This window comes from Leptodactylus fuscus, chromosome 1, assembly GCF_031893055.1.
Source record: "Leptodactylus fuscus isolate aLepFus1 chromosome 1, aLepFus1.hap2, whole genome shotgun sequence".
In the NCBI taxonomy this organism is placed as follows: domain Eukaryota; kingdom Metazoa; phylum Chordata; class Amphibia; order Anura; family Leptodactylidae; genus Leptodactylus; species Leptodactylus fuscus.
Window position 1 is genome coordinate 7,124,607 of NC_134265.1, and position 26,608 is coordinate 7,151,214.

The window sequence follows — 26,608 nt, forward strand, 5'->3', positions numbered from 1 at the left end:
TTAATTAACAAGTACAGCAGATCACTAAAAAAAAATTTCGCTATCCATGGGAGGACACTGCATTTGTTCCTACCATAAAAAAACAAACAAAAAAAAACAAACAAACAAACTGAGGAGTCCCTGTCCCACCCTCACGCTGTAGCTTAATCTTTCCAAGATTGCTACCGAAATCTCTACATTCTTAGGGTACTCCACTCAGATTTACAACCGCATGAGATGCAAAACAGGATCGACGATTATATGTAAATTCTCTGATGTTTGACAAATACTAATTTAAAGATAGCACATTTCCCACATTATAGGCATGAATATAGCTTCTCTCCTGTGTGAATTCTCTGATGTCTTACAAGAGTTGACATCTGAGTAAAACATTTCCCACAATCCGAGCATGAAAATGGCTTCTCGCCTGTGTGAATTCTCTGATGTTTAACAAGAATTGGTTTCTGAGTAAAACGTTTCCCACAATCTGGGCATGAAAATGGCTTCTCGCCTGTGTGAATTCTCTGATGTTCTACAAGATATGATTTCCGAGTAAAACATTTCCCACATTCTACGCATAAAAAGGACTTCTCTCCTGTGTGAATTTTTTGATGTTCAACAAGATTTGATTTGTGAGTAAAGCATTTCCCACATTCTGGGCATGAATATGGCTTCTCTCCTGTGTGAGTTTTTTTATGTTCATCAAGATGTGATTTGTAAGTAAAACATTTCCCACATTCTGGGCATGAAAAGGACTTCTCCCCTGTGTGAATTTTTTGATGTTGAACAAGATTTGATTTGTGAGTAAAACATTTCCCACATTCTGGACACGAATATGGCTTCTCCCCTGTGTGAGTTCTCTGATGTATCACAAGATCTGATTTACCAATAAAATATTTCCCACAATCTGGACATGAAAATGGAGTCTCTCCTTTGTGAATTTTTTGATGTTCAACAAGATTTGATTTGCGAGTAAAAGATTTCCCACATTCTCGGCATGAATATGGCATCTCTCCTGTGTGAATTTTCTGATGTTCAACAAGATATGATTTACGAGTAAAACATTTCACACATTCTGGGCATGAATATGGCTTCTCCCCTGTGTGAGTTCTTTGATGTTGAACAAGATGCGATTTGTGAGCAAAACACTTCCCACATTCTGGGCATGAATATGGCTTCTCTCCTGTGTGAGTTTTTTGATGTTGAACAAGATGTGATTTGTTAGCAAAACATTTCCCACATTCTGAGCATGAATATGGCTTCTCTCCTGTGTGAGTTCTTTGATGTTCAACAAGATGTGATTTGTAAGTAAAACATTTCCCACATTCTAGGCATGAATATGGCTTCTCTCCTGTGTGAATTCTCTGATGTAAAACACCTCTTTTGAAACTTTTATTTTGATTAATAGACTGAGATGAATTTGAAAAAAGATTGTTCTCCTGATGGGCTGAGGATATACCTGGGGTAATGACATGTTCTTCATGTGGATATTGTGTGATACCATGATCCTCTGCTTTATAATCTGTAGATATCAGATGTCCCTCTGAGCTCCTGGTACAGTCATCTGACAAGAAGAAAACTGATGTTACTATTATTGAATAACATAACCTTATAAGTATATTCCCCACTGAGCTGCCGCTGCCTGAGACGCTTCAGACCGTGTGAAGAAGTGAAGTCAGTGGCACAGGCGGCAAACGACGGCAGCGCGGCCTACTTCATTAGTATTCACTGTGCTGAGACGGAGGTCAGTGATAGTGAATAGTAATGAAGCGGGGCAGGAGACGCCACCACTGCTCTAGGTCACTGTAGAGGTGAACACAATCCCTGGCTGCTTAAATATGGCCACTTATGTGGAATAATACTGTAGGATGCCATAAATCTTACTGTATTACACCCCATACACACAATAGAATCCAAACCACATCTGCTGGATTTCCCAGCCTGAACTCACCGCGGATCTGCTGTCCCATACAGTATGTAGTAGGGTCTGTGGAGTCACAAGGAAGCAGGGACTCCTAGCGTCATAGATCACTAAGATACGGGGAGTCCTGGTGTGTGGACAGAGTTCAGGCTGGGAAATGTGACTGATGTACAGACCAGATTTTCTAGTCCGGATTCCATAGTGTGATTGGAGTCTAAGGTGAGCTTTACACAGTGACATTTGTAGAAGCTGCTTCAGGAATTCAGAAGAAGAATTTTTCCGCTTTACCAAATCAGCCCCCGAATCTCCATCAGATTCCTTACTGGCCAGGCCGGATTTTCCACCTCCCATTTATTTCCATAGAGCTCTGAGGTGGAATCTGCCTGAAGATCGAGCAGGAGGATTATTTTTCTGCCCCTGAAATAATCTGCTATATAATTCTGGTAAATTCTTTCCCTTCACGAGGACTGACAGCCGGGGAGGAAGAAATTTGCCTCGTTCACATCGATGTCCAGTCCATATTCCTGCTGTCCGTTCTATTCTATACTACAGTTATTACCCCCTATAGCGGTATCACATTTATATTCAGGTATTATTAGTATTTTACCTGAATCGGGGAACAACAAATAGTCTAAACAATGTCTGAATAGAATCAGTGACCCTTCTGTGCTTTATATAGTGGTGACTCCTCACCTGGGCGGGTCCCTGTAGGAATGTCCTCCTCACACTCCTCATCACCACTCACATAGGGCTCTTCCTTTATTCTCATAGATATAGCATTCATGTCGCTCACATCTTTATCCGGATGGAAAATCTGGGAAACAAATAATGTAAAAGTCACCGGACAAATGGGGAAGTCACAGAGAATGTTCTAGATCATTAATCCGCATGAAGATGAAAGATGTCCTGACAGTAGCTGCAGGTCTGTGAGAAGCCGGATAAACATATTAGATGGCGGCTCAATGACACCGCCCATGTATATAACCATCTAATACTGCTGGATACAACAAGACTGACCACAAGGACTTCACAGCCCGTCTACACATCATAGGGAATATCTCCATCTACCTGATCATCATCCTGTGGTAGAAGAGGACTGGGACATCTCTCCGGTGTTGTCCTCTTACTGGATCTACCTGTAGGAAACACAGACAGGGACTGAATTCATTCTGTACATACAAATAATGGAAGCCCATGTGTATATAGTCATGTCTATTACCTGCTGATGTGAGGGGCTGCTGGTCCTCCATCATCACCTCCTTGTACAGATCCTTGTGTCCTTCTAAATACTCCCACTCCTCCATGGAGAAATAGACAGCGACATCCTGACACCTTATAGGAACCTGACAACACAATGATACAGTCATCACCCCGACCCCTCCAGTTACTGTATAATGTCCCAGCATTCCCAGCACTGTCACCTCTCCAGTCAGCAGCTCCAGCATCTTGTTGGTGAGTTCTAGGATCTTCTGTCCATTGATCTCCTCCTGTATCAGGGGGTGAGGTGGAGGCCCCGGGATTAGGCTCAGGGTTCCTCCATATCCTTCATACACAGGAGCCTGACAGCGCCCACTAGAGGTCTTCTTCACTACTGTGTAATCCTGGTTATGGGGAGACACATTAATAAATCTCACTACATACATGTCCAGAGTCCATCACCTCTCCAGTCATATCATCTGTTATTACTAGAGATAAGAATGATGTCATGATGACATCATCAGAATCTCTCACCTCTCCAGTAAGCTGGTAGATGATCTCTAGGGTGAGATTTAATAGACTTTCCGCCATCTTGTTCCTGTCTCTTTCCATCCTTGATGGATCAATCAGGAATATTCTCTTATATAGAAGATACTGAGAGGATTCTATATTGTAGGAACCTGAATGGAGAGAAGATGAGACAATGTAATCGCTACACGGAATCCCATGGAATAAATAGAAGAGTTGAGTCCAAAGATACGGAGCTGACACTTGTACAGATGACACTGACTTTCCCTGCAGCTTCAGTCACAACAAGTGATGGTTCGTCCATCGATCTCTTGGAACAGCCACAACTGTCACAGATAGATCTCCCACATTTCTGTCTGGACTACAATCTACTGGCCATAGAGGTGAAGACACTCGGCCCCTGATATTACCAGCACACTGGAACTAACTGTACAGTCCTCCCTGACCCTGACAGAAGAGGAAGTATTACAGCCTAGTACGCAACGTGCAACAACAAGTGACTAATGCAGAGGAGAAAGTGGCCAACGGGAATCTGTAGGTTTGTGACTTACTGAAATGAGCAGAATCTTACATGATGGTATAGAGGACGTAGAGAATGGGCCCCGCTGTAGGGACATGAGAGGAATGAGTGTCCCGGAGAATGTTCCATCCAGAGATCTAACACCGATACAGGGGCTTGTAAAAGTATTCACACCCCTTGACCTTTATTACACTTTGTCACAACCACTAACTTAAAGAGGACCTCTCACGAATTCAGCGCACTGTCGGCTTTCACGATCTGTGCCTCGGGGAAAAAGCTATCGTGCCGATACCGTATCTCTTCACCGTCAGAAGGGCATTCCTGACAGCAGCACCTATAGCTCTGTACTGTGAGAGGGGGAGGAACGCCTTCCCCCAGTACTTGTCTATGGCCAGTACAGCGCTATAGGCGCTGACGGTGAAGAGATACAGTGATACAGTGCCAGCACTGATAGCTATTCCCTGGGGGCACAGATCGTGAAAGCTGATAGTGCGCTGAATTCAGCGCACTGTTAGCTTTCTAACGGTATATGTGCCTCAACTCATGAAAGGTCCTCTTTAAATGTATTTTCTTGAGATTTTCAGTGCTAACAACACAAAGTATCAGATAATTGTGAAGTGGAAGAAAAATGATAGAAGGTTATCAACATTGTAATCCAATAAACATCTGACAAGTGTGACGTGCAAAAGTCTTCAGCCCCCTACAGCAATGCTTTGTAGAGCCGCCTTTGGCTACAAGTCTTTTGGGCTCGGTCTCTACCAGCTTTGCACATCTAGAGATGAGATTTCTGCCCCTTCTTCTTCTTTGCAGCCAGATTGGATGGAGCGTCTGTGAACAGCAATTTTCATGTCTTGCCACAGATGCTCAATGGGATTTAGGTCTGGACTGTGACTGGGCCGTTCTAAGAGCGGAATATTCTGTGATCGAAACCATTCACTGGAGCTCGGGCTGGAGGTTTGGGGTCATTGCTGGAAGGTGAATCTCCTGCCCAGTCTCAGGTCTATTGTAAGATCCAACAGGGCCACAAGGAGGACATTATAGTGTGTGGGGCCACAAGGAGGACATTATAGTGTGTGGGGGCCACGAGGAGGACATTATAGTGTGTGGGGGCCACAAGGAGGACATTATAGTGTGTGGGGGCCACGAGGAGGACATTATAGTGTGTGGGGGCCACAAGGAGGACATTATAGTGTGTGGGGGCCACGAGGAGGACATTATAGTGTGTGAGGGCCACAAGGAGGACATTATAGTGTGTGGGGGCCACAAGGAGGACATTATAGTGTGTGGGGGCCACGAGGAGGACATTATAGTGTGTGGGAGCCACGAGGAGGCCATTATAGTGTGTGGGGGCCACAGGGAGGGAGACTGAATGTATGAGAAGGGCTGAGAGCGAGCACTTACCTCCTCGGGTACAGCAGCCGTCTGCTCACAGGACCTGTGATGATGTCATAGGTGTAGGAGGAGTCAAGGAGTCACATGATCAGGTCCTGCTGTTATAGCTTCATCTGTGTAGAAGAGACTAAATCCTAGTGAACTGAAGGATCTGTGAAGATATCACCTGTGTGGGAGGAGTCACAGAATCACATGACCAGATATTAGAGCTATCTGCAGAGCCTTCTGTTTGTGATGTGTATGTAGCAGAGCTGTCAGTGTGATGTGTATATAGCGGAGCCATCTGCATGTGACGTGTATGTAGCATAGTTGTGTGTGACGTGTATGTAGCAGAGCAGTGTGTGTGTGATGTGTATGTAGCAGAGAGGTGTGTGTGTGACGTGTATGTAGCTGAACTTTCTGTGTGTGTAACGTGTATGTAGCAGAGTAGTGTGTGTGACGTGTGTTTAGTACAGCTTTCTGCATGACTTGTATGAAGCAGAGCCGTTTGCGTGTGATGTGTATGTTTTGGATCCGTCTATGTGTGACATGTATGTAGCAGAGCTGTGTGTGACGTGTATGTAGCAAAGCTGTGTGTGTGACATGTATGTACCTTAGATCTCTCTTCCTTGCTCCTGCCCCTCCCCCGGTGATCCTTCCATGTATAATAACCTGGATTACAACCACCTTTGTATCTTGAGATTTCAAACGAATGCACAGTTGTGCTAAAAGGTTTACTTACCCCGGCAAATTTTTTGGCCTTTTTTCAGAGAATATAAATGATAACACAAAAACTTTTTCTCCACTCATGTTTAGTGGTTGGATGAAGCCAATTCTCGTCAAACTTCTGCGGGTTTTTTTTAACGCATATAGTTAGGTTATCACTTCTGTTTAGCTAGTGGCTCAGACGAGCAGGGATTTATTTTGTTTTTGCCTGAAGTTAAGGCTGTATTCTATTTTGCTCATTTTGTGCCTGAAGTTAAGGTTTATTTGTTTTCCTGTTTTTTCTCTATAAACCAGTTTGCTGCATATTTTGTGTCCATGTCTTGACTATTTGGGTCCGCACCATTGCTGCTACCGAGCTAACTTCCTCACATCTGGGGCTTCGGATGCGGAGAAACCCAATTTAAAGGGATTCTATCATTAGAAGCCATTTTTTTAATATTAACAAGTAGCCAAGACTTTCATACTTTATGGGACAGAGTCAGTGAGGTGGAGGACCGTGTTTCCCGGGCTGAAGATTCTATTCAGCCCCTCCCTGCTAAAATTCAGGAATTGGAGCGGGCAGCGAGCCTTTGGACACAGAGAGTGGACGACCTGGAGAATAGACTACGCTGCAACAACCTTCGTATCCTGGGTCTTCCGGAGGGCGCCGACCCCCGTTCCTTCGTTGAGAAGTGGTTGCGTGATACTCTTCCGGCTGCACATTTCTTCACCGATATTTACTATTGAGAGGGCCCACAGAGTCACTGCCAAACCTCCTCCTCAGGGAACACCCCACGCCCTCTGCTGGCTCGCTTGATCAACAGTACTGACCGGGATGCTATTCTGCGGGCTGCACGCCAGGCTGGCGATATTAAGTTCAACGGAGCCACGGTGGCAATCTTCCCTGATTTTTCGGCCGCCCTCCAGAAGACCCGGGCATCCTTTATGGCAGTTAAGAGACGACTACGGGAAAAGGCTATACAATACTCCATGGTGTACCCGGCCAGGCTTCTGGTTATTCATGGTGACCGTTCTATGTTTTTTACTTCTCCTAAGGATGCTGAGGACTGGCTATCCCTTCTGCCTGGATCCCCGCGGCGTTGACCCTGCTTCATGGTGGTGAGAGGTCCTGCCGGACCGTCCGTGTGGCCTAGTATGTTTTTTTTTGAGCCACTTTGAAATGAACCCTTCTTTTGCCATGTCTGTTATGCGCTCTTCGGATTTTATTCCCCAGGTGGATGTTGCGTTATGATGTTTTACTTGATCCAGGTGCCTTATATGCTTACATTATTATGTTTTTGTATTTTTGGCTCTGCTACGTGTCTGCATTTAGCTTCACTGCGCTATTTTCGTTGAGAGAGCGCCCAGGACTCCATTGGTATTGGGTGCACTTTCTCCCCCGTTGTTGTAGCCGCGATACTGGTATGTCCAGTATTCTAAGACTGTACAATTGTTTGCACCTCTTATGGGTGTAAGTTATGTTATACTTCTGTTTTTGTTTGGTGTCTGATCTGCCGGGCGCTATCTTGTCCCTGTGCCCTGATGTTTCCCATCTGTACTTATTGCTCTGTAGTTGGCAGGACTTGTGGAGGATACTGTCTCCTGACTCTCAAGTCTTCTCCTGCCATTCTGCCCATAGGCATGCTCTGTCCCGTATAGACTATGCCTTTGGGAATGTGAAAGCATGTTCCGCCCTGCACTCGGCATCCTATTTGCCCAGGGCGGTCTCAGACCACTCTCCATTGCTAGTTATGCTGAATCATGGTGACACTGTTAGGACGCACCAGAGCTGTTGCATACACCCCTTCTGGCTTAAATTGTTTTTGCCTAATGACAGGATACCCGACCAACTACAAGTTTTTCTGGAGATTAACTCTCCGGTCACCCCTCCTTCTCTTTTGTGGGAGACTACTAAGGCATATCTTAGAGGCTGTATTAAATCTTCCATTTCCTTTATTAAGAGGGAATCTTCCCAATTGGAGACTACTTTAGCTACTCAGTGTACCGACCTTGAGGCGGCCTATATTGCTAATCCGACTGATGAGTCTAGGTCCCAATGGCTGCATGCGGGTAGGCAGTATTTACATGTTCTGCATGACAAAGCTCGTAGGTCCTTGTTTTTTAATAGGCAGAGATTTAATGAACTGGGCAATCAATCAAGTAGCTTATTAGCCCATCTGGTGCATCAGAACACGGCCTCCCCTGCCATTCTTCGTGTGCGCTCGGCCACGGGCGACACTGTATCCAAAAGCTGTGACATCCGCGACAGATTTCACCAATATTATAGCGAGCTGTATTGTTCCAAACTCCGGGTTAGTGCCCAGGAGATGCCTACCTATCTTGACTCCATCCCTTTTCCCACCTTGTCTGCTGAGCAGCGCGCTTTTTTGGACTCCCTCTTCACTCTGGAGGAGTTGACGGAGGCGCTGTTGGGCATGGCAACGGGGAAATCTCCGGGCCCGGATGGCATCCCTGTGGAGGTGTACGCCCAGTATAAAGATGCGCTCCTCCCTGTGCTGCTGGAGTGTTATAAGTCGGCCTTTGCGGACCATGGTCTCCCGGTGTCCTTCTATGATGCGACTATTATATTACTTCTTAAACCTGACAAGGACCCGCTGGACTGTGGCTCGTACAGGCCTATAAGTTTGTTGAATGTTGGTTATAAATTGCTGGCTAAAATGTTGGCTAACCGACTCAACTCGGTGATCCTAGATTTGGTCCATCCGGACCAGGCAGGTTTTATGCCAGGTAAGTCCACGTCTGACAATTTGCGTCGCGTCCAGGTGGTGACCCAGATTGGCTCGGTCTCTTCTGAGGATTGGGCGATAGCCTCCCTCGATGCAACCAAAGCCTTTGATTCGGTCAAATGGCCTTTTCTTTTGCAATCTCTGCGTAGATATGGGTTTGGGGATGGCTTCACTAATTGGGTGTCCCTTCTGTGTCATTCCCCCAGGGCAGCGTTATCTCTTAATGGTTCACTGTCTCCATATTTCTCCTTAGGTAGGGGCAAGCGACGGGGCTGTCCACTCTCACCGCTGCTGTTTGCTTTAGCTATAGAGCCTCTAGCCATTATCCTTAGACGGGACTCTATTTACCGGGGAATATTCATTGGCCTCCGAGAGGAGAGAGTCACGCTCTATGCCGACGACCTCCTCCTTTTCTTGTCTAATCTAATTCTGTATCCTTGCCCTTGAATTTGGCAGCTATTCCGGTTTACGTACTAATTGGGCCAAATCTTCTTATATGTATATTGGTCGTGCTTCAGCAGCGGTGGGGGATGGGATGTTATGTGGGCTGCCAGTAGTTTCTTCCTGCAAGTATCTGGGCATAGTACTCTCCAGTGACCATGAGAGGTTCTTAGATCTGAATGTATTCCCGCTTTTATCACACTTTAGAGTTAAGCTCCATACTTGGGCTGCTCTGCCCCTGTCTGTAGTGGGCCGGAATAATTTGATAAAAATGATTGTCTTACCCAAGTGCTTATATATATTGAGTCACTCAGCTGTGCCTGTGCCCCTCCGATTTTTCAAACACCTGCATTCTCTGATGACTTCTTTTGTGTGGGGCCACTCCAGACCCAAATAGAGATTGGCTGCCCTCCAGAGACCGAAACAGCTTGGGGGGGGCTTCCCTCGATGACCTGTACCTTTACTATTTAGCTGGCCAGCTTTGCTTCCTTAGACCCTGGCTCACCTCGGAGCCTCTCCGAGGCCCCGAGACACATTTGGCTCACCATCTGGACTTGCGCATTCTGTGGCCGGTGCTAGCTCGCCCTCAATTGTTTAAAGGTAGACTTTTACCCCTCCACACTCTGGCAGCACGAGTTTGGCAACAAGCCCAGAAGGTGTCTTCCTATTCTGATACCCCTGCGGAGACCCCCCTGTGGGACAATCCTAGCCTACCTGACCTTTATGGATTGTCTGATGCCCGGTCTTGGTCCCGTTATGGAGTATCCTCCCTGTCGGACCTGTATGTGCAGGGAATCTTCGTTACGTTTGATTCTCTGACTGCCTCCCATGAGATCTCCCGCCACCAATTTTTTTGATTCCTCCAAATACGCCATGCTCTCTCCTCTTTATTTCCCACCCAGCCGAGTGCTATCTCCGAATATCCGCTGATTGGTGTGCTGCGCTCTCAGGGTCCTGGGGGCCTTATTTGGGCTCTCTATGATCATTTAATCCACGCCAAGGTGTCCATATCTGAGGCCCCGGCTCTGACACTCTGGCGCACCAATATTCGTGAGCTGACGGATGAGACATTGAAGGATATTTTGGAATCCCCCCTGTATGTTTCACCCTCGGTCAATAACAGGCTGATCCAAATATTTATTCTGCATCAATACTACTTGACCCCGGCCCGTCTTCATAAGATGGGTCGGCTGCCGAATCCGAATTGTCTTAGGTGCCTGCATCCCCGGGCAGACTTCTGGCACATGGTATGAAGTTGCCCGGTTATACATGACTTCTGGAGGGAGGTGGTAGTGTTGAGGGAGAATCCCCGCCAGAGTACGGGTCACTTACAGTGGTCAGTCACCTGCTCCAAATCAATCATGCATGTGCGCGCTGACTAGAATGAATTCTGACACATATGTCAGGGTTAATCCCAGTCCATGCAACGAGCGAGATGCCTGTTCACACAGAACTGAGGTTTATTGAGGAAGTTACAGTTTTTATACAGGAATGCAAGAAAGATAAGAAAAAGGCAGGCTGTAAGCATATACGTCTTGTATCCGAATACACTGGCGATCAGTCATTGGCTGTTAAATTTCAACATCTCTTAGCTTTCGAGTTCCCAGGAAATGATACTGTCTTTCCTGTAAACCACATGACGATCATGTGCGTCAGCATCTGGGTGCGGTACTGGATACAGGCGCCATCTTAATGTATAAACGTTGCACAAAGAAAAATATAATTTCTTAAGCAGTATAAAGCATGTATAAAAATAAGAATAGACATGGTCTACCTTCACATTCCCCCCTAAATTATATTTTTCTTTCCCTGAAATTTCTACACAGTGTTATCTGGAATGTAAGTACAACATTCTTCACCAATCATGGAGCAGACTCCACCTCTTCCTGCTGTGATCATATCTATAGCTAGTCGGTTTTGGAGAGAGGAGGAGGGTGTGGTTTGAGTTTTCCATGCAGAAGTCAGAGCCAAATATGCCTAGTTTGACTCCAGATGTTTCATTGGCAGTAAAACAGGTGTAGTTACCAGCATGTATATACACATGACCTTAATAATCCCCCCTTGAAACAGCTCCAGACAAAGGGAATGCAGGGTGGGATGTCTGTCCCTATCTCTCACTACCGGACTGTAAGGAAATACCCTTCAGATCTCATAAAAAGCATATACATTGACTATTGTCAGACCTATATACAATATGAATATAATAACTATAGAAACATAACAGGAATATAAGTTCAGATAGATCCAACAGTCTTCAAATTTTCTCTTCTCAAGGCCCATATCCTCTAACAGTTTATTGTCCCATTTATTTTTAAGAACATCATCAAGTGGGCAAAGGTTTAAGGTTTTCCTTGTACTCTCACAGCTGTACTGGCGATCAACAGGAACCGGAAGTGACCATTGAATCTTATATATCTCCTCATCACCATCCAATCCTTGGGTTTTAGTTTATAGGTTTCTTCCACTGACTTAGAATCTGGAGGGAAAAAGGGAAAAACTCGAGAATATACATTAATCATATGTCTTTGATGATTCGTCACATAGTCAGTCAGCACAACATATTACATCTGGAACATTTATAAAAGAATACAATCCAAAGACAGGGCTAAATATCAATTTTCCTCTTTTCAACTTAGTGTGAAACACACCGCATACTTATGGACAATAGATTCAGGTAACCAATAATGACACACGTAGACACGTCTGCCTCAGAACTAGTGGACTTTGTACACAGACTGTTTGTGATGGTTTTTCCTCACCAGATATGCCCCAAGCCATCCTGAAGGGAGACAACTACACCCAAGCACGTACCGTATTTTACGGACTATAAGGCGCACTGGACTATAAGCCGCATTGCCCATGAGCGCCTTATAGTCCGTCTCGGTTCATATATAAGGCGCACTGGACTATAAGCCGCAGTCTGGTGCGCATTATATCTTATTGAAAGCGGCGGCAGGCAGACTTTGCCAGCAGCCGCTTAACCCCCCGCGTGCCAGCCGCTTCTATTGGAAGCGCTCGGCAGGCGAGGAGGGGCTCTATCAGCAAAATCATGCTGATAGAGCCCAACCGTAAACGTTAGGTTAAACTACCCCCCCGTTTTAAAATAAAAGCCTGAAACAGAATGTCAAACTTACCGAGCGGTGTAGGGTGGGCGGGCATTCAGGCCTCCTCTTCCTCCGATGTTCCGTCCTCCTCCGGCGCTCGCAAGCTGATAATGGCCAGGGCACATGCGCAGTAGAAGCATTATGATATTGCGCATGCGCCCCGGCCATTATCAGCGAGCGCCGGAGGAGAAGGACGGAACATCGGAGGCAGAGGAGGCCTGAATGCCCGCCCGCCCGCCCTGCACCGCTGGGTAAGTTTCACGTTCTGTTTCAGGCCGGCGTGACAGCAGGGCTGCCGGACACTTCCTATTCATTTCTATGGGAGCCGACATGCGAGCGCTCCCCATAGAAATGAATGGACTGCTTTTTTCCATTCATTTCTATAGGGAGCGCTCGCATGCCGGCTCCCATAGAAATGAATAGGAAGTGTCCGGCAGCCCTGCTGTAACGCCGGCGTGTACAGCTGTGATACACGCCGGCGTTCCGTAGTGTGAATGCACCCTTACGGTGCCTTTTATGTATGTATGGAAGCGGCACGCAGTCTTTGCCGCCGCTTCCATCCATATATAAGCCGCACCGGACTATAAGCCGCACTTACGATTTCTGAGGAAATCGTAGGTTTTTATGTGCAGCTTATAGTCCGGAAAATACGGTACTCATACCGTCTCACTGTATATACTCAACCTGCAATCTCTGGAACAGGTACAAGGGCTTCAGGCCTGGCTCACTGGCCTAGCACATGCCGTGCGGGCTCACATATATATCTGACTATAGTGATGCTAAATCCTGCAGCTGCCCATCCTCCGCTCACCAGGTCACACATGGCTACTACTAAACAGTGCACTTAATAATAATAATCTGCTTATGCCATCAGTGGGAACAATGTTCTCCGTACATACTCTCTTACCACCAGACACCAGGACTTGTACATGACTTCTGACTATACCAACCTATGAGCAGCTGCAGGGTCTCCATCACACAAAAGTCCTTGCCCTCCAGATCGGACCATAATTCTACTATATATCCAACACCTACCCTCAGACATTGTACCATGTTCAAGCGATGGCTTCAAGTTCAGCTGAGACCCGTGGAGTCCCATAATAGGTCTCCTTACACTTGGTTTACCTCATATACGGTGACTGTGGCATATCTGATGCAGGATTCACCATCTTTCCCCAAATATAAGACCATCTATAATAGAGCTCAATCAAAAAAGTTATCAACAGATTCATATCAGCAAAGTTTTCTTAAGTTATCTTAGGCTTCTTCACCCCACCCCCCTTTGAAGATATTGATAACATCACGGTTCGGTTGTGTCAATGCCCAAACAACCATACACTGAATGCTGCATGCACCTCTATGGGAATGGGGTAGGAAAACTCTCCCTGGCACTACTGGCTGACTAGGCCCTGCCTGCGGGTGTTGGTCAGTTGTTCCCAAGCTAAACTTGGCCCCGACAACTTCTGGCTCTCTAAACACGAAGACCTAACAGACAGGTGGGGTGAGAGCTGAAAGAGGCTAGGGACTGGGATACTAAAGATGGTCACCCCTAATGAAAGAATAGGTGCAGCTGCCAACGGTAACAAATAGGATGGGGCGTGCAGGAAAACAAACAACAATGGCTGTGCTGTCTTTCCCCCCCTGGAAAAAAAAAAACACAAACAAAACCAAAACAAAAACCTTCTAATGCAGCAAGCAAATGTGACTTGTCAGAGAAATGAACTTTAACATAATCTTAATGTTCCATGGACTGGATCTTTTTTTTTTTTTTCCACAAGTACTTCATGTTCTGTGAGAGAGTCTCTGCAAGGTCAAAGCTAGACAATACAAGAAGAGCCAGTACTATCTTATCATGCTGCAGCTCACATAGCTGCTCATCCCACTCATAGCTGCGGCTGGGTATCCCCCCCCTGTATCTCATAGCTGTGTCTTGTGTAGGACTACAGACTTCAGCAATCTCTCTTAAAGAAACAGAAACACACTTGTACAATCTCATAATATCAATACAATAAGGTTAGGTACATATTCAGAACACACACATATATATATATATATATATATATATATATATCAGCAGAGAAAGCAGAAACATTAACGGAGGTATCCAATCAATCTCCTGTTCACACAACACAATCATACACACAGGACATTACACAACAGGTATGAGAGTGACTTCTAATTCACTTAGTATAGACACAGGAATTTTTCTCTCTCTTTTTCTTTTTCCTAAAACCAAAACATCATTACAAAGATAATCTGTGCTACGTCTTTTTATCAATCAGCATACACATACACGTTTTCAAATTCGGACACCTTACTGAGTTTCTAAGTTTTAATAACGGTTTTCCTACAATGGGGACAATCCTGGTTTCAATCAGCTTATCTCAACCTATGTTCACTTTCTTGCGAAATCTTTCCACTCGCTTCACCCTAAAATCTGATACCCATCCTATTATGTGCATATTATCACATCACTTTATGGTTCAACATTCCAAGTTCCATCTCTTTGACATCCTAAACTTAGGCAACATACTTAAACCTCCTGTTTCTTTCCACTTTCTGGCACCTCTTCATTACATCAACATTTTTCAACCATTCATTTCACGATTCACATAATCTACCACATTGTGACCACTCATTGACTAAGATACATGTTTAACACAATTTCACACTATATTCCGGATTATCGGATGGACGTCTCAAAATTCCAGATTATCAGAATTTACCTAGAATTTTACTTTTAAGAGCAAAATGTTGCTAACAACACAGTCCTAACAAGAAAAACCTTCTACCGTACCCCTCTTATTGCACTATATGTTTTTCCAACTATCTTAAGGGGTCGGGTACGGCTTTAAAGAAGGCAATACCAAATGCTTTACTAAGACAATTCTATGTGGGATCAGTGACTACATAAGAAGAGAACGGAAGCTAGTGTGATATTGTGCACGCTTCTGTATGATACAAATTATAAAGATTAATATACAAAGATTAAAATACGGCACAGACCAGATGAGTTACCTTCCCTCATAACCGTGATCTGAGTCAGCTCAGGAAAAGGATTCTGGTCTCTTATGGTAAATTTTTTAGACAAGAAGAAGACACATTAGAATAATTAGCATAACGGGATATAAAATTCCAACATAAATTTCAACACATACCCATGCAATAAGACACAAAGAAGGAGTTTCATCTCATTATTCCCCATTCCCATAAATAGAACATAAACACATAGATATATAAACAAACAAGTAAAAATCAGAATATTCTCTGTAATACATAGATGATACCAGTAATCCAATCTCTGTGTGCCTTGAACTTCTGCACAAAGATTTTAACTATCACCTTTTTGCTCTTTTGTGGATACAACAGTTTGAAAGACAATACCAGACAAACAATAATTCAAAAAATAACCATGACATCATATGCTTGGATATCCCTGTATACACATTGTCATTATACGTTACTCAAGTTAACCCCCTTTTTTTTTTTTTTTTTTGTACTAAATCACTCCTTTGGATATAATGCATAGATTGTGGACTGTGGTGCTGGCACAAAGCCAAGTTTCATCTTCTCTGCGCGTCCTCCAGCATCTGGCAGTCTATGAGATAAAACGACCTTGAAGCTCTTGGCAGTCAATTGAAATGCTTTGATTGCCCTCTACAGAAATAAAATAGGAATAAAACTCAAACAGCAGTTAATATACTGACACCAAAATTACACATTAATATTTTTGCACAATTTTTTATTTTCATAGCAAACCTCACTCTAGTAATTACCACAAGTGTTCAGAATCTCTTAAACTATAATTGACGTTAAGGGAAATTTCCTTCCTTCCCAATTTTCCTTTTCTTTACTAGATCCCAACCAAAGTTTTGAACGGATAATCCTCTAAACATCATAATAATGGTATACAGTGAGGTCTTTTATAGCTGAACTGGGCATAGACACTCGGACACTCGGAAAAGGGGGCTACCGGGGGTTTGACCTTCCGGGCTTGAGGGTTTGTGATAGGAACTGGATGTGGCTATCACTGGAATCACCGGATAAAGGGGGCGTGATCTGAGGGGTGGTGAGGGCCGGAGATGTTGGTCTGGGTGTACTAACATGGCTGCCAGTGGGAACAGCCATAACCTCACTTCTGCCATCCCTGGGCGTTGGTCCGGAAGAAGAGACAACAGGGGATGGGCGGGGAGCTCCACAGGCTACACAGACATCTTGCAAATCAGGATTCAGCTGCCTACGGACGTCACAGATCCACCCATCTCCACTACTCTCGGCGCCATTTTAGGGCAGTGGCGCACAAGCAATTATACTCGGCATATTCTTTTTATCATTAAGTTTCAGATAACCAAACAAAGAAACAAAGGTTCAGCATTTTCATATCCCTCACGTTCTAGAGTCCTTGCGACCCTGTAATGAGCTTGGGCGGCTTCCAGCAAACCTTTATCTTCTAACACTCCCCGTGACTCTTCTAAAATTTTTCTCCACATACTAGGTTGCAATCGGCCCGTAGGAGGCACCTCAGCCAGTTTATACATTCTCAAAGCTTCTTTCACATATCTCTTGCCCTCCCTGATTCGAACTAAATCAACAGCAGTCTGTGCCCCGTCAGGCAGAACATGTTCCCTCTTGAACAACCGCAACATTCTTACGGTCCCAATATTGCTTATCTGCGTGCGCACGGCAGATATGTGACCCCACAACCACCAACAAAAGTCACCTTTACCGGTCTCAGACTCTTGCTGACAGGTCCTCCGCTGACCAAAGGTTGCGGTCACTGGGCAATATCAGATAGGAAAGAATAAGCAGAAGCAATCCACCAGCTGACAGCCTTATGCTAGGGATCAATAAATAAGTAAATTACAGCACCCGTCCTCTTTACCGACGGCCCGTGCCCAGACCAAATGCTGCAATCGTCCAAAAGGTCACATGCACTACTCTACATCAAAGAGGGCAAGAAATTCACTTCCTGGAATCTGCAGCACCACAGGTGACTGAACACTCGGTGATATATATATATACCAGTGAGGAAAAACAAGTTCAGACTACGGCTCTAGGACCCACCTATCCGTATCACTCAGACCGGACAATCGATCCAACTGGATCACCTGTCAGCCAGACAACGACACACCGACAGTCACAGGCAAATGACACATATTCATGTGAATATGCATACACTTACCGTGACTCTAATGAGGGTGATCAGGCCTCGCGTCGGTGAGACGGCGTCCAGGGTCCTGCGCGGGTCGGTCATCCGCGGTGGTCCCATGGCCGTGGTCCCGGGTTTTCGGCCGTGGTTCCGAATTGTCTTAGGTGCCTGCATCCCCGGGCAGACTTCTGGCACATGGTATGAAGTTGCTCGGTTATACATGACTTCTGGAGGGAGGTGGTAGATCTCCTGACAGCTGTCCTAAATTGCCCTGTCCCATTTTGTCTATTCGGTGTACTGGATGAGGAGGTGTGGCTTCATCATACTCGGATTTTCCTTCGGGAGTGTTTATTTTACGCCAGGAAGGCCATCGCCCTGCGGTGGATGGCCTCACGATCCCCGTCTGTGTCTCAATGGAGGAAATTGGTTAATTCGATCCTTCCGTTCAACCAGACTATATATAAAGGTCGGGGCTGCCCCCAGAAATTCATCAAGGTTTGGGGAGCGTGGTGTGACTCTTCTCTTACCCAGTACTCTGCCTCCTTGATGCGCTCAGCACTGGGCGCCTTTGAATCCTGAGAGGGAGACTTGTTGAATGGGCTGTAGCCCCCTTATGTTGGGTTTCTATGCGGCCGTCGACGCCGAGGTGCTTCATTCCTGTTTCACTTCATTTGTGCGAAATGGTCGGACCTGGGTTGGGGTGGCGCTGTGGCAGATCTTTGTTTGTTTGTTTGGAACCCTTTTCTTTTCCTTAATTTTGTATTGTGTATGCACTCTCCTGATTGTATTGTTTATTTTGTTATATCTTCTTCAATAAAACGAGTTTAAAAAAAAAAAATAGAATCCCTAAAAGCTAAACCTTGCAAAGGGGCCGTGAGTAAAAGGGAACCTCCTGCCACCCCGGCCCCAGACGGTGAAACATTAGCTGTGTTCTCTACAGGAGCAAGCGTGCACCTAAGGACTGATGCAAAATCTTTGCCAGGGTACAGGTTACAAAGGGCAGCCCAAGAGGGGAAGCAGGTCAACTCACCGGCTCTTGTGCTCCCGGTATCCGGCCCAGGCACTGCAGGCGGAGGAGCATCCATCGGCGAGTCGCGGCGAGTCGCTCAAGGGGCGCTGGTCTGTCGCCGGAGTACCCGCAGCGCAGGTATGGGACACTGAGGGGCGTCGGTCAGCGACTGGAGAAAGCCTGGATTCCTGACGGGAAGAAGATGCGTTGCCATGGCGAGACGAAGGCCAAGAAGAGGCACGTGGTTGAACATCTGGTCCGGCGGAAGAGAGCCTTCCAGAGCACCTGGAGGGGGCTCGCTCCCTGCAGCACCCATGGCGAGAGCGGTGGTCCCTGCAAGGGAAACGGTCCCGACGTTCCCCCTTACTGCAACAGCTGTGACGGCTCTGACCTGAAGATGAAGAGCAAACTGACCAGTATGAAGTCCTAGAGGAACGAGGTGACAGCACCAGTAAACCCCTAGCCCGGTGACTCGACCTCTCACCACCAGACCTGGGGCTAGCATACCCGCGGATTCCACGTGAAGACCCCCGTGACCACTCCCCGCGATGACCCCCACTATGGCCATACCTCCCAGAGGTCCTGGAGGACCTGCAAGAGGAAAGGGAAGGACCCCGTGAAGCAGCCCCTATTCCCGTGTCGGCGACCCCAGCAGGCCGTTCCGTAGATGCCCTACCCAGCGTGATGTAATCAAAAAGGGAAGCACTAGTGGTCTGAGATACAGGAGACGGGCTAACCCCATCCCTGTGCAGTGAGGCTGGGACACCCTCCCCCCCAGGCAAGTGACCGAGCTAGGACCCTGAACCGCCCTACCCCCTGCTAAACCACTCCCCTCCCCCTTCCCGAACCACCTGCTCCGAGACCAAACCCTCCCCTCCCCCCTGAAGAGTAATCTGACCAGTATGAAGTCCTAGAGGAACAAGGCGACAGCACCAGGGAACCCCTAGCCTGGTGACTCGACCTCCCACCACCACACCTGGGGTAGCAGACCCGCGGGTTCCACGTGAAGACCCCCGTGACCGCTCTTCGCGATGACCCGCACTATGGCCATACCTCCCAGAGGTCCTGGAGGACCTGCAAGAGGAAAGGGAAGGACCCCGTGAAGCAGCCCCTATCCTCGTGTTGGCGACCCCAGCAGGCCATTCCGTAGATGCCCTACCCAGCGTGGCGTAATCAAAAAGGGAGGCACTAGTGGTCTGAGATACAGGAGATGGGCTAACCCCATCCCAGTGCAGTGAGGCTGGGACACCCTCCCCCCAGGAAAGTGACCCGAGCTAGGACCCTGAACCGCCCTACCCCCTGCTGAACCACCCCCCCTCCCCCTTCCCGAACCACCTGCTCCGAGACCAAACCCTCCCCACCCCCCCTCCCCTATGAAGAGCAATCTGACCAGTATGAAGTCCTAGAGGAACGAGGCGACAGCACCAGGGAACCCCTAGCCCGGGAACTCGACCTTCCAACACCAGACCTGGGGCTAGCAGACCCGCGGGTTCCACGTGAAGACCCCCGTGACCGCTCCCCGCGACGACCCCCACTACGGCCATACCTCCCAGAGGTCCTGGAGGACCGGCGAGAGTAAAGGGTAGGACACCCTCCCCCCCAGGCAAGTGACCCGAGCTAGGACCCTAAACCGCCCTACACCCTGCTGAACCACCCCCCTCCCCCTTCCCGAACCACCTGCTCTGCTCGGCATCCTGAAGAACTACGCCCCTCGCTCCAGCAGGAGGCCCGGCGGCCATCTTAGACGCATGGTGAGCCGCGTGTGCACTTCTCCCTTCGGCCGCATGCCGGCGGTCGCAGGCGGGGCTGCTGCCTCCGCGCACAGCAGCCCCGCTCCGGCCTCCAGACCGGCACACGCGTCCAGGAGCTGACAGCTCCGCATCCGAAGCCCCCTGCGGCTTCCTCTTCAATCCACGCCCGGGGGACTGGGGCTGAGATGCAGAGGAGGTCTGCTCATGCGGTGAGTCCTACGAGAGGCCAGACCAATCGCCTCCTGACGTTACGGAAGATGGAGTTCATCCTCAGGTGCCCTCCTCAGCAGGTCCTCAATCCAACGCCGGCCTCCAGCCTTGATATGATCCAGGATTTGCCTCTCCAAGTCCGCCATCATGCGAGTGATCAGAGAGCAGTGCTTTCAGCCTATTCCAGACCAAAGGAATGAGGCCATAGCCACGTGCCCATAAATATATAACATACCAAAATTGCAACATTACCTGGTAATGGGGGTGGGCTAAGATTTGAAAAAAACACTATTCCCTGGCAACTGTACAGCCAGAACCTGACCCAGCAGTCCTAGCCCTTTTCCCTATGCGGTGCAAGTGCGACATACCTAACACTTACATCCTCCATTATCAAAACCTCCCATGCTCGTATACAAGACTTCTCCATAGTTGCACCACTTGTGTGATATATGAGCGTATATAAGTTGTGTGATACATGAGCGTATATAAGTTGTGTGATACATGAGCGTATATAAGCAAGATAAAAACAAACCTAGCACATAAGAGGGAAAAACTAAATATAGTTTTGAGACACATAATATGTTCCCAAAGTAGGGCCCTACATCCAAAATCGTGTCTATACCACAAACTAATAGATATATAATAATAATATATATTCTGTTTACCACTCACGTGTAACTACATCTAATAACTACCCTGGGCAATATTGGATTCTTTGCTGTGCTCTTTTCTGTACATTTACCTGTGTGTCACTCGCATCATATATTTTGTATAACTTTTTAATGTGATACTATTAAAGTTTGTATATTCCTATTACGAGTTTTGGTCTTTTTCTGACCTCACCATTCTGAGTGTCTGTATACCTATTTCTTTGTTTTTTCTCTATGAGTGTATGTAAGTTGTGTGATACATGAGTGTGGTGGAAAAATATTAGAAAATGTCCTGAGAATCAATAATCCATGGTAATAGTGTCTATGGCTTTAAGAGAATATACTCAGTATATGATGAGAAGCTGAGTCATTAGAATGTCTTATTGTTCAGCAAGTTCTTCTCACAGCTTATTACCAAGGTCTCACTCCCATATTCACTTCATGTGGGAAACAAGATACAAGAGCTTGGCCTTATTGTGAAACATTCCAAGTAGAGATGAGCGAGTACTGTTCGGATCAGCCGATCCGAACAGTACGCTCACATAGAAATGAATGGACGTAGCCGGCACGCAGGGGGTTAAGTGGCCAGCCGACGTCAAAGCGGAAGTACCAGGTGCATCCATTCATTTCTATGGAGCGTGCTGTTCGGATCGGCTGATCCCAACAGTACTCGATCATCTCTAATTCCAAGGTCTACTGACAATGAGCCAGTGTTGGCAGGTGCACAAGATGGCGGACACGGACATTCACGTGTTAACTAATGTGTTGTCTACGTGCTCATCATATTTAAACACCCATTTTATTCTTTAACCAATCATAACATGCATTTATATATGATGTATTGTGTGATGAGTAAATTGGCATTAAGCCATTATTTCCTGAGGGAATTATCATAGAGAACACACGTTGTGTCCTGGTGATCTTTCTTTTCTGAGCTCGTAATAATTCATTAATCTGGACATCTCCTGACAATCTGAGACTGGAACCACTTGGGTTCCGATAACAATGAGCGTATATAAGTTGTGTGATAGATGAGCGTATATAAATTGTGTGATACATGAGTGTATTTAAGTTGCGTGATACATGAGCGTATATAAGTTGCGTGATACATGAGCGTATATAAGTTGTGTGATACGTGAGCGTATATAAGTTGTGTGATACATGACCGTATATAAGTTGTGTGATACATGAGCGTATATAAGTTGTGTGATAGATGAGCGTATATAAGTTGTGTGATAGATGAGCGTATTTAAGTTGTGTGATAGATGAGCGTATATAAGTTGCGTGATACATGAGCGTATATAAGTTGTGTGATACATGACCGTATATAAGTTGTGTGATACATGACCATATATAAGTTGTGTGATACATGAGCGTATATAAGTTGTGTGATACATGAACGTATATACGTTGTTGGATAGTTTATTATATGTAACGTTGCAATCATAGAATTAACCACTTCCTGACTAGTTTATTAGGTGCGCCCCTGTATACAAGGCGGCCATTCTGTGCAGGTAAGCTATATCTGACTGCTGTCCTAGGTGAAGAAACCAGAAACATGCTGTTATGCAAATGTGCAGATTCTGTATCTAGGACATTATTCTACTGATAACCAAAAGTAAAACTTCCAAGACATGTAACAAAGTGTAAAAGAGCCCTGAGGGTGGATGGCGCAGGCGCAGACATTATCTCCTTATCAGTCTCTGCCCTCAGCAACTTCCTTACACACATTCCTGTACAATGCAGAACTTCTCCACCCACACAAGAGCCTGGTCACATAGTCTTGATGTAATCAGAGGTCCTTTAACCCCTTAGGAAATAGAATCTCCTGTGAGCAGACGGCTGCTGTGCCCGAGGAGGAGGTAAGTGCTCGCTCTCAGCCCTTCTCATACACTCAGTCTCCCTCATTTCCAGGCTGCAGCCTCTTCTATGATCAGACTTTTGGCTCGGTGTCACCCCCTAGTACTGGCCACATGTTCTCCTCCCTCTCCCCAGCATGGCCTCAGCTCCGCTCCCCCCTCCTCTGTAGCTCCATATCTATTTGCACTACACAGACACTAATGGACGCCCAAACTTCCCAGTGGAGCCGAGTAATAGAAAGTGAATCTCCCTGTAAATCCTCCGAATCTAGAAAGAGAACATAATCCAGAAACACACAGCATAAAGACCTGTTAGTGGCCCAAACATGGTATAATGTCCTCCTCGTGGCCCCCACACGCTATAATGTCCTCCTCGTGGCCCCCACACGCTATAATGTCCTCCTCGTGGCCCCCACATGCTATAATGTCCTCCTCGTGGCCCCACACACTATAATGACACACTATAATGTCCTGTAATGTCCTCCTCGTGGCCCCCACACACTGTAATGTCCTCCTCGTGGCCCCCACACACTGTAATGTCCTCCTCGTGGCCCACACACACTGTAATGTCCTCCTCGTGGCCCCCACACACTGTAATGTCCTCCTCGTGGCCCCCACACACTGTAATGTCCTCCTCGTGGCCCCCACACACTGTAATGTCCTCCTCGTGGCCCCCACACACTGTAATTTCCTCCTTGTGGCCCCCACACACTATATTGTCCTCCTCGTGGCCCCCACACACTATAATGTCATGCATTTATAAATTCATTTAGTCCTAGAATTATCACATTCACAAAGGTTTAAAGGAGAAAATACATCTTAAGCTGTCTTGCTGCTGAACTTCTTTCTCACACCGTGCCAGTGATTGTTCCGGCATCTTAGCAGCTCGCTGGGACACCATATAATGAGTGGGATGTTGATGATCCACATGCTCCGGCATTTAGGCAGCTCTCAAGCTGGCCTGTTGCTGAATTTGTTCCTCGCACTGTGTCCGTGATTGTTCCGGCATCTCAGCAGCTCGCTGGGACGCCATATAATGAGTGTGTTGTTGGCGTTGATGATCCGCCTGCTCCGGCATTTCAGCAGCTCTCAAGTCGTCCTGGCACTGAAGTTGTTCTTCGCACTGTGTCTGTAATTGTTCCGGTATCTCAGCAACCCGCTGGCACACCATATAATGTGTGTGTTGTTGGCATTGATGATCTCCCTCAGCTCCACTTGAGGAGAAGTCTGTGATTTCTGGCTTCCTTCATAGCTCTTGATGTTTGCAACAAATTAGATTTTCTTATTCCATGTTTAAAATTGACAAACTGCCAATTTGGATGAAAGGTTTTGCCCATGTCAGTGTGTCAGCACTGCCTGGAACAGATCAAATAATATGCAAATGCATGTACACTGAGGGTCAGAGTGTGTTTACACATAGAGATAACAGACCTGGGACCTGAAATAAGGCTGCTGCAGGAGCAGTGTAATATAGTATGTGAACATAAATTCATAACAGTTGTGAAGCCATGTCATTTACCAACATGCAAAGTAGCTGATGTTTTAATTGAGATTACAAACTATCAATGTGCCAAATTTCATTCAAATCTGTTCAGCGGATTAAGATTAAGGAACAAACACACAAACTTTCACATTTATAAAATTAGTAGGATGAATAGTGATTTAATGGCCATTTCTATAGTGACTTTATACATGTATTCCTCCCATCATGAACCAAAAACATTTACAGAAAATCCAGCACTGCAGTCTCCAAATTATATAAAACATAACTTCTAATTATTGGAAAAGTGTCCATAAAATCACAAGATAACCAGCGTAGGAAGTGCCGCTACACCATGTAGGTCAGTCTATTTGTGAAGTCATCTTGGAAGGTTTTTTTTTTTAATGTTTTTTCACTTCCTACGCTGGTTATCTTGTGATTTTATGGACACTTTTCCAATAATTAGAAGTTACGTTTTATATAATTTGGAGACCGCAGTGCTGGATTTTCTGTAAATGTTTTTGGTTCATGGTTTGGTTGCCTGGACCGGGAGGTGGTTTCTCCGTGCACAGTGTGTTCTCTCCCTCTCATGATCCTTATGAATGCACGAAGCTTGGGCTGTGGAATGCTCTTGCTATTCCTCCCATCATGCCTGTTAAAATACAGTGCCTTGCGAAAGTATTCGGCCTCCCTGAACTTTTCAACCTTTTGCCACATTTCAGGCTTCAAACATAAAGATATCAAATTTTAATTTTTGGGGGACGAATCAACAACAAGTAGGACACAATTGTGAAGTGGAACTAAATTTATTGAATATTTAAATCTTTTTTAACAAAAGCTGAAAAGTGGGGCGTGCAAAATTATCCGGCCCCCTTGCATTAATACTTTGTAGCGCCACCTTTTGCTGTGATTACAAGTCACTCGGGGTTTGTCTCTATCAGTTTTGCACATCGAGAGACTGTAATTCTTGCCCATTCTTCCTTGCAGAACAGCTGGAGCTCAGTGAGGTTGGATGGAGACGTTTGTGCAGCATCAGCTCTTTCCACAGATTCTCGATTGGATTCAGGTCTGGACTGTGACTTGGCCATTCTAACACCTGGAGACGTTTATTCCATTGTAGATTTTGCTTTATGTTTTGGATCATTGTCTTGTTGGAAGATAAATCTGCGTCCCAGTCTCAGGTCTTTTGCAGACTCCAACAGGTTTTCTCCAGAATGGTCCTGTATTTGCCTCCATCCATCTTCTCTGTCCCTGCTGAAGAAAAGCCCAAACCATGATGCTGCTCCCACCATGTGTGACAGTGGGGATCGGGGTGTGTTGAGGGGGATGAGCTGTGTTGCTTTTACCCCAAACACATTGTTTTGCATTGTGGCCAAAAAGTTGGATTTTGGTTCCATCTGACCAGAGCCCCTTCTTCTACATGTTTGGTGTCTCCCAGGTGGCTTGTAGCAAACTTTAAATGAGACTTTTTATGGATATCTTTGAGAAATGTCTTTCTTCTTGCCACTCTTCCATAAAGGGCAGATTTGTGCAGTGTACAGGGACTGATTGTTGTCCTATGGACAGACTCTCCCACCTCAGCTGTAGATCTCTGCAGTTCCAGAGTGATCATGGGCCTCTTGGCTGCATCTCTGATCAGTCTTCTCCTTGTTTTACATGAAAGTTTAGAGGGAAGGCCTGGTCTTGGTAGATTTGCAGTGGTCTGATACTCCTTCCATTACAATATGATTGCTTGCACAGGGCTCCTTGGGATGATTAAAGCTCGGGAAATATTTTTGTATCCAAATCCGGCTTTAAATTTCTCCACAACAGTATCTGGGACCTGCCTGGTGTGTTCCTTAGTCTTCATGATGCTCTCTGCACTTTATACAGACCCCTGAGCCTATCACAGAGCAGGTGCAGTTATACGGAGACTTGGTTACACACAGGTGGATTCTATTTCTCATCATTAGTCATTTAGGACAACATTGTATCATTCAGAGATCTG

The 26,608-nt window shown here is 46.1% G+C and overlaps 1 protein-coding gene and 1 pseudogene across 1 annotated transcript in view; one reads left to right on the plus strand and one right to left on the minus strand.

The window, feature by feature from the left end:
* The window catches only part of LOC142194383 (uncharacterized), a 386,321-nt gene that overhangs the window by 55,470 nt on the left and 304,243 nt on the right, over positions 1–26,608 (plus strand). The window lies entirely within an intron of this gene.
* On the minus strand, positions 237–8,658 carry LOC142200565 (uncharacterized; annotated as a pseudogene).